A 21,519-nucleotide genomic window follows, 5' to 3' on the forward strand; every position below is an offset into this window, starting at 1 on the left:
CTAAGCCACACTGAGAATCCTTTGCTATTCTATAACTTACCGTGGATGTTTACGTGATAATTTAACTATGCATTTTTAACTGCCTGACACAGTACCGCGTTGCCTGTGCATGTGACCTAGTAGATATTGCAGCAGGGAGACAGTTAACGGTCATGATACCCTTGCGTCCTAATACATGTGAATCCGATGCCTTTCCCTTATCTCCGCCTTTATCGCAGTGTCCTATTTAGCTCAGATGGATCAACGCTGTGGTTATTTCCCCCCATGCGTGACCCCAGGCTGTTGTTAATGCACTGTAGGTGAAGAGGTTCTCCAGTCAATATACACAGTATCTCACTGCTCCACAACAGCTCTACATATTTTTTGCCAGATAAATAAAATACAGCAGGAGTGTTTAGTCAACATCGTATGTCATTGCGCATAAAGCATCTAAGTGTTTTCATATTTTCAGGCAGATGGCTGCACCACACATACACTGTACCAGCATACAGTCCTAATGGATTGAGAAAAACACATGCAACTTGTTTAACTCTTTCTCCAAAGATCAAGTTAGCTGATTAAAACCCACTGAATCAGCAGCAGGTGAATCTGCCCGATGCCAGCCTCCTGCTTGATCATATGTGTGCAGCTTCATTATTCAATATTATGTGCACTTGGAAATCAGTTCTCCTCTCTTGTCTAATTGTGGCAACGGGAGCTAAGAACTGTGAATGTGTGTGGCCTTTGTCGAGACACTTTATAGATTGCAAGCTTGACTTTTCCCATGCTTCTTGATCAGGTGTATGTGGGCAGGTTGAGGGGGAGAGGGAATTCAGGGCCCTGAATAATACATGGCCTTGCACATTCCTCTTAGTGGTGAGTTAGACACAGGTGGGGGCTGATGACTGGAAGTTGTTTGCTGGGCTGCAGCTTTCTTGCAGAGGATTGGGATATGCAGGCAGTGTGTATTCAGGTGAAGCAGTGAAGGGAGGGAACCTGCGGCCCTAATCCTACTGTCTACTAAGAGATGACCTTTGCCTCACGCGGTTTAGAGCCATACTCTAATTGACTTACCATTAACCTTTCCAACACATATTTTGCTGTTGTGTTAGAGATGGCAGAGCTGAAGGAGCCAGAGCAGCACAGTGTCCTGCTTGTTGGGGGGGGGCTATGACTTGCTTTACCTTGTCAGTGCACTAAAATGGAATGTGAGGAAGAGTGCTTTACTGTGAGCATGAAATATCTTGAGGGACATGAGGTCTTTAGTTTTTCATATTCTAGTGTTGCAGAAATGAGAAACTGGTTTCCTGTTGTCTTAAATCACTGCTATTGCTCCAGCTCAGCACTTGGGACCAAGTAAATACTGGTCTCAGCAAACAGTTATCTTCACTGTAATTCATTTTTGATGACAGTATTAGTTCTTTACCTGAGCAGAGATTTGTTGTGTTATGTCTCAGGGTTCTTTTTTGCTGGTAAATGTCCTGTATGCTCACTGGTGACCAGGTTGGTCTTTGGGTTCTCAAATAATACCCTCTCTAAGCAGCCCCTGGGCCTCTCAGCGGATATACTGGCTATAAATAATGGCACATATGTCATCATGCTCTTTACTTGCGTACACTAAGCCCCATGCTGAGCTCCATAAGGACCAGAAGAGAGCTCTGTCTATGTCTTAACTAAGGCTCAGATACAGACTATGTCGCACCTCACTCTCCATTGACCTCTTCCAGAGCAGTACTCTCATTTGGTCCTTCCTCACTGCTATCTCTGCTCATCATCTCTCTCTGTCTGGCTAGCTAGAAACACCAACAGTCTCCAAAGAAATTGTTAGTACATTTGCAACAGAAAAGTTTTGAAAGAAATGCATTTCAGCCCTGATGACATTTTTATGTAACATAAGAAGAAATTGTTTTCATGGAATGCATCTTCAAAGTCACAAATAGGATCCATCAATACCTATGCCAGTATCGAGTATTGGGCTGGATACTGTTCTCATGTACTCATAATTGTAATTATGAGTACATGTACACGTCCCACAAATTGTGATTGTGATTATTTTTGACCGTGTCGCTAACAATTCGTGACAACATCACAATTTGCGGGACTTGTAAAAAGTAAAATCTCCAAAAGGTAAAATTTCAACATGTGACTGGTTTTTCCAGATCCCATCACAAATACCTATTTATAGGCCTTTATTATAGATATGCTAACATTGCACAGCAGAATTTTTTCATGAAGGTAATGAAACGGACCCTTGCTATTTTCAGGTGCGAGTTACCATGTGCCCATTACCATGTCCTTAGAAACTGGATTTTGCTCATTAAAAAATTCTACTCAAAATCTGTTTAAAATAAATTAGAATTTTTGCAATAGGAAAGGCAAAGTGGAGTGCCTTTGTCTTCATATTAACAGTGGCTGAGAATTATTTGAAATTTAGCCTTCCACTATCAGAAAGTACTTTACACTCCAGGAACTGCTTAAACTTTGAAGCCAAAGCCTTCATTTCGTAATGACTGAACATCAAACAGGTACATAACAAAACACAAAGAAAATAACAGCTCAGATACCACTTAATGTAAAACAAAGATTCAAACAACAGCAACCTCCATAGTAACAACAGAGAATTTGTTTGTAGAAATTTATGTGGCCACAATTGACTATGAAATGCTTCGTACAATATTATATTCAGTGCTCATATATTTGTAATATGAGTTTTTGATTGACGTAGACGTGATTAAATTAATAATTAATTAATTTTGAGATGAACTACGTAACGCTTTAACAGCAGAGGGCAGCCCAAGTTGTCATGTTTCAGTCCAGTAGTGATGATTACTAATGCAGAGACAAACGTTTGCTTCAACCAGATGTAGCCTTGCTGGTAGTGTTAACAGTGTATGCCCTGTGGCTCGGTGTTGCTTTAATGTAACAGTTGGCCTGACCTACTGGTGTAGTTCAGTAGAGGAGCAGCTAGGAGCAGTCAGTTACAGCTGCCAGGCACTGAGCTAGAAGGAATGAATGCTGGAGGTAGACAGGTCAATGCACAGCAGGACTCTCCTCCCCCCTGCATGAGTCCTTATGTTAGACCCTCATCTGGACAACTGGACTGTTCCCTCATTTGCCATCTATTCTGTCTCACCCTTCATAATCCCTAAAACTGGTATTATATAGTCAAACTTGCCAGTTCTTCAGCATAAATTTTCTTCAACAAGAGCTGCATAAGTATGAGAGTGTAGGGTTCATGTTTCTTGGATGGGATGTAACTGAAATGAAATTTCTCCTTCGGGGGACTAATAAAGGCATTCTGATTCTGATACTCCTGATTGATGCTGCCTTGGAGAGTGTGTGCATGTGTGGTGTTGTCTGTTGTCCATATGGCCTCCACCTGCCTGAAGTAAAATATGACCATCTGGTTGAGATTAGCATTTTTTACTCCAGAACGCACAAAGGATTACACAGTGTTCATTCAAATGGAACACAACAAAATGTATATATAATAGATTTCTACACACCACCTGATGATCAGACTTGACAAGATTTAGCTGTTCCTTCCAAGGAAGGCATCTCCTCGGGTGGTTACCATGGCAAAGATTGCAAGGAAACCTGGGTGTGACACCGGATGGCCAGTTGTCACTCGCTGTCATTATTGCTGTGAAAACCCACCCCTGTAAATTCATTCTCTAAAACATCAGGAAGATAAGTGTCCAGACTTAGTCAATATTGAGATCATGGTTATTCAATACAATTACTCATTGACATTAGAAACATCATGGATTTGTAGAAATTTAAAGAAGTAAGTGCGCTAGATTTATAACGAGACAAAATAGGAGCATAATTGCAAAATGGAATTCGACACAATAGTCGTTTTATCTCGATTATTTTGGCTTCATAATTGTTGGAAGCATCATAATTGAAAATAAGATTTGATCAATTGCCAAGCCAAACCTTTAATCTCCTACAATAAATGGCTAACTGGAACTGTTGATATCGAATTCAGCATAGTTTTTGACGTGCCAGTTCCTTTAAATGTGAACAAATATAGGAGAAAAAACTTATAGTTCAGTTACCACTGAGTTAGCTAACTTACACTGTGGTAACATTATACTTCCTGTTTACATCCTGCAAATTAGATAAATTGTATCAAAACTTTAAGCGTAGAATTTCAAGGAACAATGATAGGAATGACAAAATACATTACTTATACATACTATCAATATTTTTTGTAGACTACTCAGGATCATAATGACCCATCAGCATGTTTCTTATAATACCGAAATATGACTCTCCTCTCTTCATCACATACAGATACAGTATTTGCCCTGTGTTGAAAACCTGCGGACATGTCGACGAATTTGTTTGTATTATTGTTTCAAATTGCACACAGGGGTTGGAGGTTGTTGAGTCATTAATACCCCAAGCAACATTCTACCTCCTTGTTACATAAATCCACTGTGGTGGTGGAAGTGAAAGTTGAGCTGGTAATGTTATTTGTTAAGTTAAAGGTATTGTAAAATATTTGTGCATACCCAGTACACTTGTCCCACTTGATCATGTTTGCAGTAGCTGGACTAACTACTTTGAACTGAACAGCAAGTGACTCACCCTAATCATGTAGCTGAGGTATGATCTTGGGTAAAATAAAGATGACTGGTTTTCAATGATCCTCCCCATTGACTGAATGGAAGCTGAATTGATCTCAGCCTGTGTACGAGGCTACCACACATATCTGGCATAGGCAGGGGAGAGAGGCAGAGAGTGGGCAGCTCAGTCCTCACAGACTACTGTCTGGCTCTGTGAGTGCTGACCTATCAGAGCCAGGATTGGGTTGGCCATATGAGAAGGGATCAGAAATCATGAATTAATGAGCAGGACCTTGGCATTGGTCCTAGACTCTTAGGATCCAGAGAGGATTAGGTCTGGTCACATCATTTACCTGACTATTTATCTAAATATATTATAAATAAGGCTCTTACAATGTCAACATTGGTTCAATTTAATAGTATTTTGTTAGTTGATTAATCAATTAAATGTGAAAAATGTGTCAGTCCTCAGGGACCACTATGACATGCAAGACAGAATAAAAGGCAGCCAGAGGAATCACAGGGCTAATTTTTGGTAGCTTACACAGTAAGTCAAAGCTGAAAAGAGTTTTTTTTTTTTTGGTTTTTTTTTTTAACAACTGCAGCTGTGCCTGCTCACCATGTTATCGTTCAGCATAAGCTGCTTATTCTCCCGGCTGCAAGCTTATTCTCCCAGCTGCAATTGCTGTTTCTTAAATTTCCAGTATCTAGTAAATAACCTGCAGTATTTGTCTCTGTGGGTGGCCCCTGTGAGACATTAAATGGCTAGGGGGACACTGAGATATGAAAATAGAAACATTAAGCTGTTTGTCAGAGAAGCCGTGTATCAGCTCTTTCCAATGTGGCCATGAGACTCCATGCTTCGCTTTTGTATAATTTGTACTTTTTCACTTCACATTGGTTGCCAGAAATTCATTGCCATTCTTCAGCCATGGAGAGATGAATGGTAACAACTTTCATCGCAAAAGAGAGGAGAGAAGACCAAAAAAGAAAAAAGTGATGCTAATACAAACATTCAAAGATTAAGCATAGAACATATCGTAAAGATTCTTCAAAAACTACATCTTTTTGTTTCGTATCCCATAGAAAGTGATACCCTTTTTATTTATTTATCTGTATGACGGCAATACGTACGTACAGATGGAGCTTGATACTGCAAGTTTTATGTGTGTGTTGTATGTGTTTTTATTTTTCACATTTTTTTTTTCACATTTTTCACACCGGGGACGCACAAGCCCTGTGACATTAACTTTTTATCTTTACCACACTGGGACCAGGTGCCCCTGATAACAGGAATACATGCAAAATACACATGCAAAATAGCCTCACAAAACTGAATGTCTGCCTCTACCATCAGGGTAACATGATCTGTGATACCAGCCACGCACATGCAGGTTTACAGTCAGCTGACACACTAATTTTCAGGTAGTGGGGCCTGCTTTGGTTGTTTGATCAACTGATGAAGAGCACCCCTTCACCAGAGCCCACTGTGAGCTTAACAACACTGTATCCAAGAACCATTAAATCAGACTAAATTGTTTGAATTGACCTTTCGCAAAAGCCCGCCCCCCTTAGTTACTGTCGCTAGCCCGACAAGCTTCTTGATGCCAACGGACTGTCAACACAATGTCATGGCGGGGAGAAGTATACCGGTGCGTGTCAGTGACTCTTTTTGGAGCAATACCAGCGCAATATCCTCCAGATCGAGGCAAAAGGGGTTGCAATATGCAGTGGAGGGGTATATCCAAAATATTAAAATAAGGAACTACAACTATCGAGGCGAAAGCATACCAGGTCAATGGGAAAATCGGAGAAACCTCACGACCTCTACCTCAAATGCAACGAGCACAGCCTTGTGGACCAGTCACGCTCTTGCACTGCCGGGTAAGTTCTCTTATGTTTGCCTAGTATTGTTAAAATATGTTTATCTGTGTCCACATCCTCCATAAGAGCGTTACCGTTAGGTTAGCTAGCTAGCTAAACTTACAGGTGCCCCAAGGCTAATAAACCTGTTAACGTAGATCGGGACACTTGTATGCTTCAGGAGGATGTTGACTGAAATATTTAAATTAATTTGATAGTTGCTAACAAGTTACAGCTCTGGTAAAGTTAGACAGCTAGTCAACATCCTTTCAACTATCCTAGGTGTATAACCCGTACCCAGGGTTGGGAGGGTTACTTTAGAAATGTATTCTGATACAGTTACCGATTACCTGTTAAAAAATGTAATCAGTAACTTAATCCAATTACCACAATATTTGTTCAGCTATTTCTTCCCCTTTTGTGCAAATGTACATCTTGATTAAAAGCAGTAATTATGCACATTTAAATGTACTTTTGTTACGTGACATCATCATACTTCACACTTAAATCAGTTTACCAGGTTTTTCTGCTCATATTGTGGGCCTTATGCACACCCTGTGCCGTGCCAGAAGTGAAGACATCTCCTCCACAAGCCAGCCCCAGCAGTGGCACAAAGCCAGGGGTAAAAAAATAACTGGACAACCTGTGAGCAGTGTGGTGGTAGCACGGCCAAAGTTAACTGCAAGCGGAAACCCATCATGTCCAGTTATGTCCACAATAAGTAAGTCTTTTACTCTCCATGTACTCTACAACAACATCATCCGTCACACTGTTCTGAATATATTCCCGTGTACTGTGTAACATGATAGACAATAATACGCACCTCTGAATGTATTTGTTATAGGAAAGAGTTAGGGACAGGAGTGTATGGTCTGCTGAGGGAGATGTCAGATGCACCCATAAGCTACATTACTGATGAAACTGCACCTGAGGTAGAAGTTGAAGGCAGGAAGTATGCAGTAGGGTGCAGTCTAAGCCACCAGGTGAGATGAACTACAGAAGATTCAAGCAAGCCAGTCAGAATCAAGTAGCACTACTTGCCATTGTAGATAAGATTTTGCCCCACAGGTTTATTAAAGTTTAATTAAAATTGGACATTTACAAATTCTAAATCGTGCTTACAATGTAAAAAAAAGAAAAAAAAAGAATCATCATTGGGCTGACACATTATATAGGCCTACACATAAAAACATGAAACAAGGACTGAGCCACATAGTATCCAGAAATCTGTATTTCTATAGCACCTTCCACAGCTCCAGCTTACAAAATGCTCCACAGTGGTGAATAAAAAAAACAGGTTAAAGCAGTAGTAATGTGATGTAGTAATACTTGATATTTGTTGTCATGTGATGCTACAACTGTCCCACACTGTCCCTTACTTAAGTATGTGTCGCTGGAAGTTTGAAAGCATGCTCACCACATACCAAATGTGATTTATGATCCCTAACCTTGTATTAGGAATTTTGTCTGACACTATCTTGAACTTTTTTATTTTAGCGATGGCCCTCTCTACGTGCACCCTTGTGCTTTGTCACCAGCACATCTCCAGCTGGCATTTGCCTCTTAGACCTTGAAAACGGTGGCAGGTTTAACTGAAGCCCAACTGCTCGCATCTCTTCCTCGATCAAAAAGCCCTTATCAGCCATTATGCCATCTCCTCTTTGCAAATAGCCACTGTCTATAAGTTTCTCTAGTAGTGGGATGATACCACACTGTCTGACAATATCCTTGTCGGACATGGATCCTGTGAAGAGGGCAGATGAAAAAATCACAGCACCACGGGGGTCAGAGGCAACTAGCGATTTTAGGGTGTTTGTGCTTTTGTAGTTCGAAAAGTTCTGGCTTTGCAATACCAGTGACGTTGGCCTTTGCATTTTCAGCTCTGTGCAATCTAATATTGCAAATGTGGACGGGTAGTCTGCTTTGTAGGTTTCTGGCATGTTTTGTGCAATGACATCTCTGTGAGGCCAAATTGGTAATTCACCTAATACAACAAACATATAATGAATCCAGGAATTGAAAATATTACTTGCTGTTTGCGTGTTTATATTAAATCTACAGGCAAGGTTCTTTAGGTCTTTGTTATTGCAGAGTTTCATTAAAACAAACAGCAACTGGCTATGGAGGGGCATCTCAGCAACTTGCCAATCATTGCACTTGTAGTTCAGGGGCATATTTGTTTGAGTGGTGTGTGGATCATTTGGGATGCCAAGTATTGTGCACAGTTGGTTGAATCATTCAAAACCCAGTACTGTATTCCAACATTTTAGGGATTTCACTGCTTTCAAGGAGTTCTGGTGTTAGAGTTTTGTTTTTAAGTGTGCTAATTTGTGCTTTCAGACTTTCTATGTCAGTTTCTGTTAAAGACAATTTCAATTTCATGTTGTCATTTTCTTCTTGCAATGTCTTCTCCTTTTCAGTGCTCTGCTCCTCCTCAGGCTCCCTTTCCAGCTGGCATCCAGGAAGTGGGGGTTGCTCAGGACTCTCTGTAAAGAAATAATGTTTGCATGTTAATGATAATAATTTATCTTTGTCACCTTTTTACAGCTGCCACTTGTTGGCCAAATTGGAGAGTCTTCTGTTGACCTTGGAGCAGCTCCTGTCAGCCAACCAGATGACCTGCCCAACTTTTCTCTACCATCCCAACCCACCAGCTTCTGCACAGTTCTGAATGAAAGTGCCATGCATCATTACACAGAACTGAACATTTCTTTGCCTGATTCTGTAGCTCTGGAACGGGAGACCAGAGAACAGAGCACAAACAACTTGTGGTTCCATGCAAGGTCTGCCCGAATCACATCAACCTCTTTTAAAACAATCTGCTCTAGGAGAACTGACCATGAAAAACTTGCTACAAGCTTAAAGAGTGCAGCATCAGTACAAACTAAGGCCATGAAAAGAGATGTAGAACAAGAGCCCATAGCAGCAACACAGTACACCAAGCTCACAGGTAGGGATGGGTACCGAATTTCGGTACTTTTTTGGTACCGACCGAATTCCCGCTGAAGTAGCGAGTATCGATTCACGGGAAATCTGTCGGTAGCACATTTCGGTACCTGAACGCACTTTTTTTTTTTTTTTACCCTGTACGCACCTTGACATTATGCGTCGGCGAGAGCGGAGGACGCGGTGACGCGGTTACGTCAGTGGTTGCTTTATCTTCAGAGGCGGACCGCAAGCGCTCCAAAGTCTGGCTTCATTTTACCAAGCTGGATGCCGACAACGCGCGGTGCAACATTTGTGATGCGAAGTGCAAAGCCAGCAAGGGAAACACGTCCAACTTGAGGAAGCACTTGGTTAAACACCAAATATTCCTCAAGGCGGAGGAGTGCACGATTATTGACAGTTTAAAAACACAGGCTAACGTTACCACAGCTACTCGCCCAGCATTAAACGTTACCGCCAGCAAGCCTGCTGCAGCCAGCGGCTCGACACTTGCAGCCAGCTTCGAGGAAGGAGAACAACCGCCCCTTTTAAAAAGGTAGACGACGACGATGACGATGACGACGACGATGACGACGACGACGACGACGACGCAGCTTCAATTAGCATAATTTTATACAGTTATTTATTTTGAATCTATTTATTTTTAAGTTATTTACTTTATCCCCACACACATTTTTCTCAAGTTCTATGTTGGAGTTATTTAACTTTGATGTTATTGAAGAATAAATGTTCAAAATTCCGAAGTTTTGATTATTTTTTAAATATACAAAATAACTTTAATTACCAAACACATATCCCCCCCAAAAAAGTATCGAAAACAGGTACCGAAAAATACCGGTATCAATTCGCAGGTACCGAGTATCGGTATCGTATCGATTCATTCATGTGAAAGGTACCCATCCCTACTCACAGGTAATCTAGTGTATCTGTGTGGTTTTATTGTTAATCCTGATGCCCCAGTTGAACTGATCCACTATCTGAAACATCTTGCTGCCTATTCTATCATTCAACACAATACAGAGGTGATGTGATTGGGCAGGCTATTCCACTCTTGTTACGCCAGTATTAATTTGAAAAAGGCTTATCACTCACCATTGTCAACAACATGCTGTTGAGTCTCCTCTGCATCATCAGTGCTGGAGGTGGAACTGGAGGCATCCTGCACACTTAATCTGCATCTGTATACATTTTTTGTACATGAATTTACAGTATATAGTTTCTATTACATTATATCATCATCATCATCAACCTTTATTTAATCAGCGAGTTAGTCATATTCTTATTTACAGCAACAGTAACATTAGGCTACATGACATGTACTAACAGGTTGAATATAGAGTTATATACTGTACTTCAAATCAAATATTATTGGCATGTAACTTAGGCTTATGAAAGATGAAAAAATAAGTTTAAATTGCCTGTTAGGACGCTATGTTCAACGTCGATGTAAACTGACGAAACATAACGTTAGAGAGCTAAAGTGAACTTGCTAGCAAGCCAGCTAACATTAAGTTAATTAACGTTAGCTAACACTACGGCTAGCTAAACCTAGAGGGTATTGGTAATGTTCTGGCAATGATATACTAGTAATATACAATATTCGCTAATAGTAACCATAACTTTGATATCCAGTTTTGTATATGAGCGTCTTGCTCATATAGTCTTGCTAGCTAGCTATCGCCATGGCGTTAGCCTAGCCTTGCCTTACCTTGGAGCAGACGTATGTATGTTTGTTTATTTTTGTGACATTTAGCTGGGAGTGGGGCCTTCCACACTATTTGATCCATTGTAGGCACCGCTTCTGTTGTGTCTTCAGCTTTGGAAAGGGAAAGAACATGACTCCCCCAGCCAAACTCTTGGGGTACCTACTGTCCGATTTACATATGCCATAGGCACATCACTTCACCATTTTGCTTGTCGGAGGTCCACAGCTTGATGGACCTTGTTTACATAGTAACAGTTGCTAGGATGTGTGATTGGACACACAGGGGCTGGCTTTTGCGAAAGGTCAATTTGAAAATTAAACAGACTTTCCATGTGGACTAATCATGGAAAATCAGAAGCTTGCAAGGTTTCCATTTGTGTCAAGCAGCAAAAAAGTTGTAGTTGATGTGTTTGAGTTAATTTGCCTTACTTGACATCATGGGCACTGCAGTGTGACTATTGCACATGCACACTTTGCAACGTAGATGCTGAAACAATGTGCAGTATTGTTCAGCCCTAGTTTTCATGCACCAGTTTAAAAAAAAATGTTTTTGTTTTTGTTTTTTTTAATTAAAAAAACAGTGTTGGTGGCAATTGTTGTAACAGTGAAAAGAGGAACCAGGAAGGTTTTGGTGAGTTTCATTTTGTTGGAAACTCACACAGCTGCACACAATGTCACTTTAATTGGCTGAAAATGAAATGTAGGTCAAGCTGAAATGGGCGCGTAATTCAACAACACGGTATGCAACATTATTTTATTTGTTTATTTTGTAATGTATTTATGTAGGTATGTAGATTTTTTAAAAGTGTTTATGTTGAAATAACATACAGGTGTGGTTAGCCAGACCAGAAGATATAGAATAATAAGAATTCCCATTACATTCCCCCATTTGCGCGTATTACGCTCACAAAATTAATCAGACATTAATCAAACTAGAATTAATCACTGAAACCCACAATGTATGAAAACTAAAAAATAAAGTAAATAAAATAATCAAAGTAAGCAATATTGCTAGATTAACAATTAAGACAATTTATGAAAACTAGAAAAGCCGGAAGATGCAGAAAATTTAAGCCAAAAGCTGCAGAAAAACAGAGTTTAATAATGGTGCTCTCCTCACTGGAATTAAAACCTTAAATGCTATACCTCAAAAAGCACAAAAGGAATTGAAAAGTTGAACAAAAGAAAAGGCGTCACAAGTGGAGACATGGTTCAAGTGTGAATCATGTAAGATTTAGTGGAATGTGTCTTTTAAGGTCTGACCGGGTCAACTGTGGTATAGTCAGGCAAATTTTGAACACTGAAACATCACCATGAGTGCCGGTAGAATTAGAATTGAAAGTAGTGGTAGTTTTATCTCGGTGGGAGTAGTAATAATCCAAGTATTGATAGTGGTAGTAATGATAGTGTCAGTAAAGCTGCTGTACGTCTAACAGTGGATTTGTAGCAATAGAAGTAGTGGTTAGATTATCATCATAGTAGTGATATTAAGAATGCCAGCACTATCATTGGATGAGTTCTGGTGTTAGCAAGCAGCAATGCTGAGAATAAGGTGTTGCTTTCTATAAAACAGCGTAAACTATAAGAGGATTCCATCAGTTGTAACTGTAACATGTCATTAAATGGACAAGCAGTTGCTGCTATGGTGTCCTGTATGGTTGCTAAGGTGTTGCTAGGCTGTTGCTATGCAGTTGCTATGGTGTTCTTGATGATTGCTAGGGTGCTGTTACGCGATTGCTATGGAGTTCTGGGTGGTTGCTAGGTTGCTACTATGCAGTTGCTATGGTGTTCTTGGGTGGTTGTAGTGTGTTGCTAGGCAGTTGCTATGGTGTTTGGGTGTTTGCTAGGGTGTTGCTTTGTGGTTGCTATGGTGTTCTAGATGGTTACTGGGGTGTTGCTAGGCAGTTGCTATGGTGTTGTGGATGGTTGCCAGGGTGTTGCTAGGCAGTTGCTATGTTGTTTTGGGTGGTTGCTAGGGTGTTGCTAGGTGGTTGCTATGGTGTTCTAGATGGTTGCTGGGGTGTTGCTAGGCAGTTGCTATAATGTTGTGGATGGTTGCCAGGGAGTTGCAAGACAGTTGCTATGGAGCTCTAGTTGGTTGCTAGGGTTTTGCTAGGCTAGGTGTTAACATATAATAGCATACAATAGTATAGACTGATTAGTACTGGAAATTCTAGCATAGACAGCAACAGCTAACTTAAGCTAGACATAGGCATTTATGCATATAACAGCTATCATGCGGAGCTAAAGGCTAATAATGACAGTGTAATAGGCTAGCACTTGATGATTAGCAACAGCAATTAAACATTCAAACTTCCCAACACCCTGTAACAGTCAATCAATGAGCATTCAGTGTACAAGGGTAAAAATAGCCAAAAAATGGCAACCAAATGCACAGAAATAACAGCTAGCAGAGTGCGGTAGCACAGCTGTCACAGACTAGCTCTGAATAGGGCTGCCACAAACGATTATTTTGATAATCGACTAGTCACCAATTATTTTTGCGATTAGTCGACTAGTCGGATCATATGTAAATTGCAGATTATCGCACCAGAATGCAGCTGCTCTTATATAACATCATTAGCTTCCAGCTTGAAGTGTTTAAGGTATGTGCTAACTGAAAATAAAGACAATTAAGATGAACTTTGTAGCAACAAACAGTTCTTTAAATGTAGCATAAAGTGCAGCTGAGTAAAGTAAGGACAAGGCACTGGGGTAAAGAACACACACACACAAAAAAAACCCTACATTTGTCTCTGGCATGAAACATAGCTACATTTTCAAGTACTGAATAGTACAAAATCAAATGAGGTAGGCACCAGAAACTAAGTCATTATCCACAAAAATTAAGTTTTGGTCTCACTCAAATATAACAAAAGTGTATTTTGTGTGCTCACAACTGTATTCAACTTTACTACACTCTGACTCTATATAATCCAATCTACACAAGCCTCTTGTTCATAGCCAGGAAAGTAAGCATTTCTGCATGTGGTGGAGAAAGGCTTGCTCTCTTTTTTTATGTGTGGTAAAGCTAGTGAAATCGTTGTCGTTAATGTTAACATTTACAGTTATCAATATAAGTAAGTAGTTCAATGTTTACGTTAATGTTAGCGGCTAACTAGCCAATTAGCTTAGCGAGACGACTGCCTTTGTTTTGTGAAAATGTCCCCAAACTCCGTTGCTGGGTAGCCATGATACTGGTCAGGCAGTTCGATGACATCACAGCTGACACCGATTACCACTACTGCGCATGTGCATCAAGGACAGAAAGGCAGACAAGGCAGCGGAGGGTACAGCGGCAGTTTTGAGAGAAAAACAGAGCTTAATAAAAAAACAAAACCAATGTGTCGACACTAAATTAGTCGTCAATGATTTTGAGAGTCAACGTACTCGTGACTAGTCGACTAATCGTGGCAGCCCGAGCTCTGAATCGTGTCAGATAATTAGACAAAAATGGAAATGCTTATGGCTAAAAATAAACACTAACAGTGTATAATATAAGCATGAAAAATATGCAACTCACATTTCTTATGGACGCACACACTAAATGAATGTTCATCACACATAACTGGCCGTCAGCTGCGTGTCTCACTGGCTGTTGTGTTAGCTGGCACATTCAATGGGCACACTGAGTTCACATGCACAGAGCAAGATCAGGCACGGGAGATTTTTTTGGGGGGGGCTTTTTTACACCTATTCCACTGAGAAATAATTCATTTGGGTATGTGGACATTTTACTATTGACCATTGTCAGTTTAAAAAATCCTGTCCTTCAGGATTCCCTTGCAGCAGAAATGATATCGACATTAAGGGAGACGCTGTTCGCACTTACGCACGATGCCTCCCTTACACGTAACTTAAATGATATTTTTCTACACATCCAAAAAAGGTCAAACACACAGTCCAGCTTCATACAGTGAAATCGTTTGGAGTAAAGCAGCCATCCCCCTGATAAAACCTGAGTTGAACTCTCTTAAAGCTAATATATGTATATGTACTGCCCCAGATAGCAAAATGTTATTGAATCAACACTGAGGTAGTGTCAGACTGAAGATTGGAATCAACATTGATGTCAGACATAGAAAATACCATTGAAAGTGCTCGCTATGATCAGCATTGAAATAATGTTGAATTTTCAATCAACCTAGACAATGAATCAACCTTGATTCAACTATGATATTAGGGATGAGTGAGTACACCACTATCTGTGTCTGTATCTGTATCTGTTCAACCATATAAATTATCTGTATCCGTATCTGTACTCGGAGTGGGCAGGGCCTAACGGAAATGGGTGGGGCTTAAATCAGTACATTATTTTAAGTCTGAAATTGATATACAATAAAATATGAATATAGGCTACTGTGTTCAGCTATATGTGTGTAAGTGTGTAAGTGCTCTGTAAGACTGTTTATTTTTTTAATGATCTGTGTGAACTTGGTGATTCATGCAAACATCCAGTGATGGCAAACAGGGAAATAATATGTCAGCCTTGTTCACTGTATTCTTCTCAAAAGCACCGCGTTCAGTACGAGCAAAGTTTTCCAACTGACTTTATATCACCAGCCAAACTAAGAGCAAGCAGACGGTAAAAAAAACAAAAAAAAACCCCGACTGGAGTGGAGGCAGTGGCCGACGCGACATGAGCCGTTTTCAGCTCTGTCTTGTCAAATGCACCGCATACATTACGAAACAAGGTCACCAAGTGACTTTAAATATCACACAAACCGAAATAGAGGCGAGCTGAAGAAAACCTAAGGAGTACTGAAGAGAGCAACGTGAGCTAGAGACGTATCTGTGTAGGGAGGGGCGGGCGCTGTGTGTGACTGGCCAATCACAGAGTGTGAAGACAGTCAGTTAATGAGGATTTTCCTTCAGCACGAGCACGGATAGTGACGAGTTTTACTCGTATCATGCTCGTATTCGTCAAAAATGCTTTATCCGTAACAGATACTGTCGTGGAATGTGAAGGCCGAATATACAATCCACAATAGGCCAGAATAAGTCAAATTCAGCTGTCCGAGAAAAGTGCTCAAAAAAGAGCTGCAGGAGTCGGGGTCCGAGAAGCAAAAATACTTTATTGCCGGCAATAAAGGGGGAAAAACATCCAGAAACACACAGCGTGCAATCCTGAAGAAGTCCCAACTTAAAATGGTCAGTGCTCCGTCTTTTATTCAGTTCAGCTCAAGGTCACCCCCGCCCTTGGGGCATCTTCTCTTTTTTCTAAGATTCTTCTATTTTTTACACCATTACGTTATCTTCTGGCTGCTGTTCAGCCTGGGCTTGCAGGTGCTCTTTTTTATTTTCTTGCTGTTCTTTTGAAATTACACATTAGCTTCTGATTGTCATGGGCTCTATTTTTTAAAAATATTACCAAATCACAATTTATTGCCATAGTTGCATATAAAGTATAAAGGCATGTCACACCATGACATTTATCTTTAAGTGCACCTTGAGAGTATATTAAAACATAGTAAAGTATATTGAATCATCCCAAACCAGCATTCATTAAAGCATAGTAAATCATAGTGTGATTATAATATCATTCAATCTTTCATGATCATGACAGACACTCAAATATGGATTGAATACAGTAAGGTTATATAAGGACACACAGGGTTATGTAAGGTCACAGACAACACCGGCTAAAACCGGCTGAGACCAGTTAAGACAGCTGCAAAGACACCTGCAAAGCCATGGAAAACACCAAAGATCCATGATACAGAAGCCCTGCCCTCGTGATCTTGTGATCTCTGCTGCGCGGTATCATCCCTGCACAGTATCACTATCTTGACCTTTTATGTGTTTCTTCTCCATTTCTCCATTACTCTTGTATTTTTAAGTAAATGAACTAATAAACTCCTACTACAATATTTACTACTATCATCTACCATTGGTTATAGTGTTTTACTCAATTCTTCACATATCTGTTGGAAAAAATTATACTACAATACTCGTCTGAAATGAGTATCCGGCTCAACCCTATATGATATGATCAACATTGAAAGAATGTAGAATTGCATCAACATTGATTCAACTATATATGCATTGTATCATACATTGAAACAATATTATTATTAAAGGGTCATTTCAGCACTTTTTCATCCTTCCTCTTTATGTTTTTAATGTGCCTCAAATAATGCCAGAAATAATCATTTAATCTATTTTTGGTGTAGTTCCACAGGGAGGATGCCAAAGTCATCTACTAGTGACATCATTGCCATATGCCTGAAGATGTCCCTGCTAGACCAAAAAAAACAGCATAGACCAGCATGGAAATAATGCTGGTCTATGCTGGTTTATGCTGGTTTGGTGCTGGTTTATGCTGGTGGACCAGCATGGTGATGCTGGTGATGCTGGTGGACCAGCATGGTCCTGCTAATGAAGCTGGTGGACCAGCATGGTGTTGCTACTGATGCTAGTGGACCAGCATATAGTCTATGAACTATTGGGCTTTAGTTCCGCAGAGAGTCAGTGGCACCCAACAAAATGGTCCATCAAACTACACAAAAACAAAAATAGTATTCCTCCATACTGCTGGCCTTCACAAGTCTCTTGCTGCACTTTGAGGAATAACAAACTACTCCGGAGTAGGCCTATTCAACAGCATGAGGGTGAGTCGATAATGACTGAATTAAATTTTTTGGTGAGCTATTCCCCGTCACCGTCTGGCTTGAGGAATGTCTGATGTTGATTTTAATACGCACACCTCTCCTCTCTGACGTGGAAGCTGTGTCGCCAATTCTTCCCTTCTTCAAAAAGGGTGTAAATCACAGTATGCCATGGTCAGAATGGGTGTAAGTGTCCACATGTTTTACCTTCAGGTTTTGGTTTGGTTGATGCCGAATTTGTCTGAAAAAAGTGCGTACGTACAAAACGGGGAAAACGACCCAGGAGCTGGCAAGCTTTCAGCACACTGTTGGCATGGCCTTTTGGCACAAAACCGTCACTGCACCAAGCTGAATCTGTCGACACCTCCCCCTCCTGTATCACCACCACACCCATCTTGACACACCTTGCAGACAAATACAACATTAAACATTGTGATCACTAACATTTATTCTTTTGACAGTATTCAAAAAACGTTAATAGAAGGGAGACGCTGACTACAAAAATCTCCAGCTCCTCTGGACCACTATCTTCAGGATCTGACAGGTCGCTCAAGGCAACAACTGAGTCGAAAGCAACTGGACTTGTATTAGTCTACGAGGACGTTTCGCCCCTTATCCAAGTGGCTTCATCAGTTCAAAACACATCAGTGAGTGAGTGTCACCTCACAATGGCTCTCATTAACACACCCTCATTAACACACCCACAGTGCTGGGGAACACCTCCACAGATGTTAAATACCTGGGTCAAACTCCACTGTATTGTCAGACTAGTGCGGACTAGTCAGACTGATGTGTTTTGAACTGATGAAGCTACTTGGATAAGGGGCAAAACGTCTTCATAGACTAATACAAGTCCAGTTGCTTTCAACTCAGTTGTTGCCTTGAGATAACTACTGTATGACCTGAATGAATGAAAACATTCAAAGTGTAACAGGTCCGTTTTAGCAACAATGATTAATGGACATACAACTTAACTAGTTACATTTGTAATCATGACTTATTTTTTTCTATCATTTTCATCTTATTTATCTATATTATTATCATTTAAGTCCTCTTTTTTCTTCTCTGAACAACAACCCTTTTGGTTGAAGACTTGGCACAATGAAAGCAAATACAAACACAAAGATGTCAATGACATATTGTCCATTGGCTGTTGCCTTCGTCCAAAAAAACAAACTTCTCTTATGTTTAGATGATGATATAATGATAATTATGGCTCAGGCTGGTAGCTGGTGCTTATTAATGGCACTAAAGTTAAATGCAAAATACACAACATTCACAACAAATGATCACAATTAGTCTCTCTCAATTGCATTTGGGAAGTCACATAGATATGTCTGATCACCCATTTTCAACACCACACATTTCTGCTCCAACATGTCAGCTGATATCAGACAAAGAGGGGAGGACAGACTTCCACTTACAAGTCTGATATGGGACACAGACCCATTTCCTTGTACCAAAGGGAAGCATGTATGTGTATGCAGCTCTTTGATGAGTACAGCAATTTCTGTACAGCCGTCTGAGAGAAAACTTATGATGGTCTGAATTTCCCCATAACCACCATCACTGAGCTTAGCAAAACAGTCTCTTCGTCTCTTACTGAGGGTGTAGTTTTTGCCAGTGTACACAAGTCCTTTATGCACCATCCTCTTGTGCACCACAACTTCATCAGGTTTCTCTGCAAGGTCAAAGGCATGCTTCTGATCATTGGTTGTTTGAGTCACCCTGCCATTACCTAGCACAGTTGTATCTTGACATTTTGTGACACTTTTAACTTTTGAGGTCTCTGTCAGTTGCACACAAAACTCCCTCACTTGTTCACTAACTGTATATTGTTTAGTGAAGAGTGGTACTGTTCTGTGCAACAGAAATTTGTTCACAATCTGCTGAGCGACGCATTTTGTTCCATGAAACAGTTTCAACAAGCTACCATTGGCATTTTCAAAGACGAATGCTGAGTGTGCCCACAGAGGCCCCCACAACTTTACTGACTTTGTAAGATGAGTTAGTAGGTGAACATTGAATGTCATTGACGTTTCCCCGTACATCATCTGAAATCTTGCAACAAACTCAAACAGCATCTCATCAGCTTTGTTGATTTCCTCCAGGGTTGTGTCCTCTTTGAGAAGTAGGAATACTGCAGACACCAGTAGGCCCAGGTGCTTCAAATAGCGTGGCTGCAGCACACCACTGAGGACAGGCAAGCTATAAAAGATAAGCCAAGCACGCCACTCTGAGGCCTTCCAGTACTTCAAATCTGCCAAGGGTCTAGGCAGTCTTGTTATCAAGTGTGGTGGTTTTATGCCCTTGATCCTGTCCTCTATTACCCTCATTGTATTGGGGCTCCCAATGTAATAGCACTGATCACAGTTGCTCAGAAGTTGTTCTGTGAGCTGTCTAATCACGCCAAGCAATACAGCATGCATATAGTCTGGAACAAATCCCCACACTATGTCGAAATAAGGCATGTTTATGAGTGGTGATGGTCCCTTCACACCTCTGACATTTCTATTCAGTGCTACTGCTTGCTCCATATCTGCCAACATTTCACTGGCTTCCCTTTCAGGATAGTCTGTGGCAGTCACGGTGTACTTCACCTGTTTGTCTACAAGAGTACCAGGGTGTAAACAGAAGCCGCAACCAAAGTATCCATTGAACTGTGTGGTGTTTTGCATTGCTGGTCTTGCCTTTGAATCCACACAACAACAGAGTCCAACAATTTTGCTGTTCACACAGGTTTCATTTTTTCTCCATGAGACACCTTTGGATGCCAGCATTTTGGCCTGATCAACAAAAGGTCTGAGAAATATTGACATAACTGGCTCTTTAGGACCAAACCAAAGACCAGCAAGCACAACATTTTTGAATCTCATTTTGGGGGGGAGCTCATTTAAATGAAGCTGTATGGGCCAAATTGAAAATCTGGCAGATCTGTAAATGGGTGAACCATCAGAATTGAAAACATAGGACAAATTGTCTGGATGTGACAGAATCCCACCTGGTCTAGACAGGTTTTGATACATTTCACCATCATATATGTCAGATATGACATGATCACTTTGTGACCTTTGGTGTTTGTAGTTGATGTTGTTTTGAATTTGAGGGTTTTCCAGTAGTGTTTGGATTTGAGGTGCAATTGGTATGTTGATGAAAAAGCTTCCACTGTTCAAGGAATTTGTTTCAGTTGGAGTGTCACAGACTACACACTGCACAATGTTTTTGTCCTTTATGTCCTGTTGTGTTCCAATATATGTTTTACAGGTTTTGCAGTAGTAGTGGAACTCTACGATGTCAGATTTGTTTTTGAAAACCTTGTTGAACATGTATTTGGATCTTGGTGACACCTCTTTACCAAACAGAGTATTTATGAGTTTTAATAAGTCATCAAGTTGAGTTCCTGTTATGTTATGCCTTGCTGCATAACTCATCACCATGAGCACTGCCTCAGCCCTTGTGGTTGTACCTGATGACGTAAGCACTGAATCCAAGTCTGTGTCAAAGCCTATCTGATTGAAAGGATCATCTCCCGGAAGATCCTCATTTTCTGATTCACTTCCAGAAACACTGCCTTCAGATGATGAACCACAATCAATCTGCTGGGTGATGTTACTTGGTTCCAGTCGTGTTGAGGCAGTCCGTAGAGAGGGAGCAGGTGAAAAGTGGAGCTGGAAAATTACAAAGAACATGCATTCATGAGCGCACGAGCTACATACGATGTCAGTAAAAAAGAAATTGACTTCACATGCTACACTGCCCCTACACATTTACACCAACATCGACACAAACACAGACATTCTTATGTATTATTTTATTTCTGTATTGCCTTTAAAACCAATAATAA

The 21,519-nt window shown here is 40.5% G+C and overlaps 2 protein-coding genes across 6 annotated transcripts in view; both read left to right on the forward strand.

Annotated features, from left to right (window-relative positions):
• The window catches only part of LOC143336335 (leucine-rich repeat and fibronectin type-III domain-containing protein 2-like), a 288,477-nt gene that overhangs the window by 534 nt on the left and 266,424 nt on the right, over positions 1-21,519 (forward strand). The window lies entirely within an intron of this gene.
• Positions 1-21,519, forward strand: part of LOC143336336 (uncharacterized) — a 33,222-nt gene continuing 11,703 nt past the window's right edge. Inside the window, exons 1-2 of one of the 3 annotated variants that reach the window (XM_076756432.1) lie at positions 1-9,366; positions 10,275-21,519. The exon at positions 10,275-21,519 is cut by the window's right edge and continues 6,549 nt beyond it. The gene's annotated coding sequence lies outside the window, so the exon portion shown is untranslated. The other 2 variants (XM_076756433.1, XM_076756431.1) reach the window with 2 other exon arrangements.

This window comes from Chaetodon auriga, chromosome 18, assembly GCF_051107435.1.
Source record: "Chaetodon auriga isolate fChaAug3 chromosome 18, fChaAug3.hap1, whole genome shotgun sequence".
Classification (NCBI taxonomy): Eukaryota; Metazoa; Chordata; class Actinopteri; order Chaetodontiformes; family Chaetodontidae; genus Chaetodon; species Chaetodon auriga.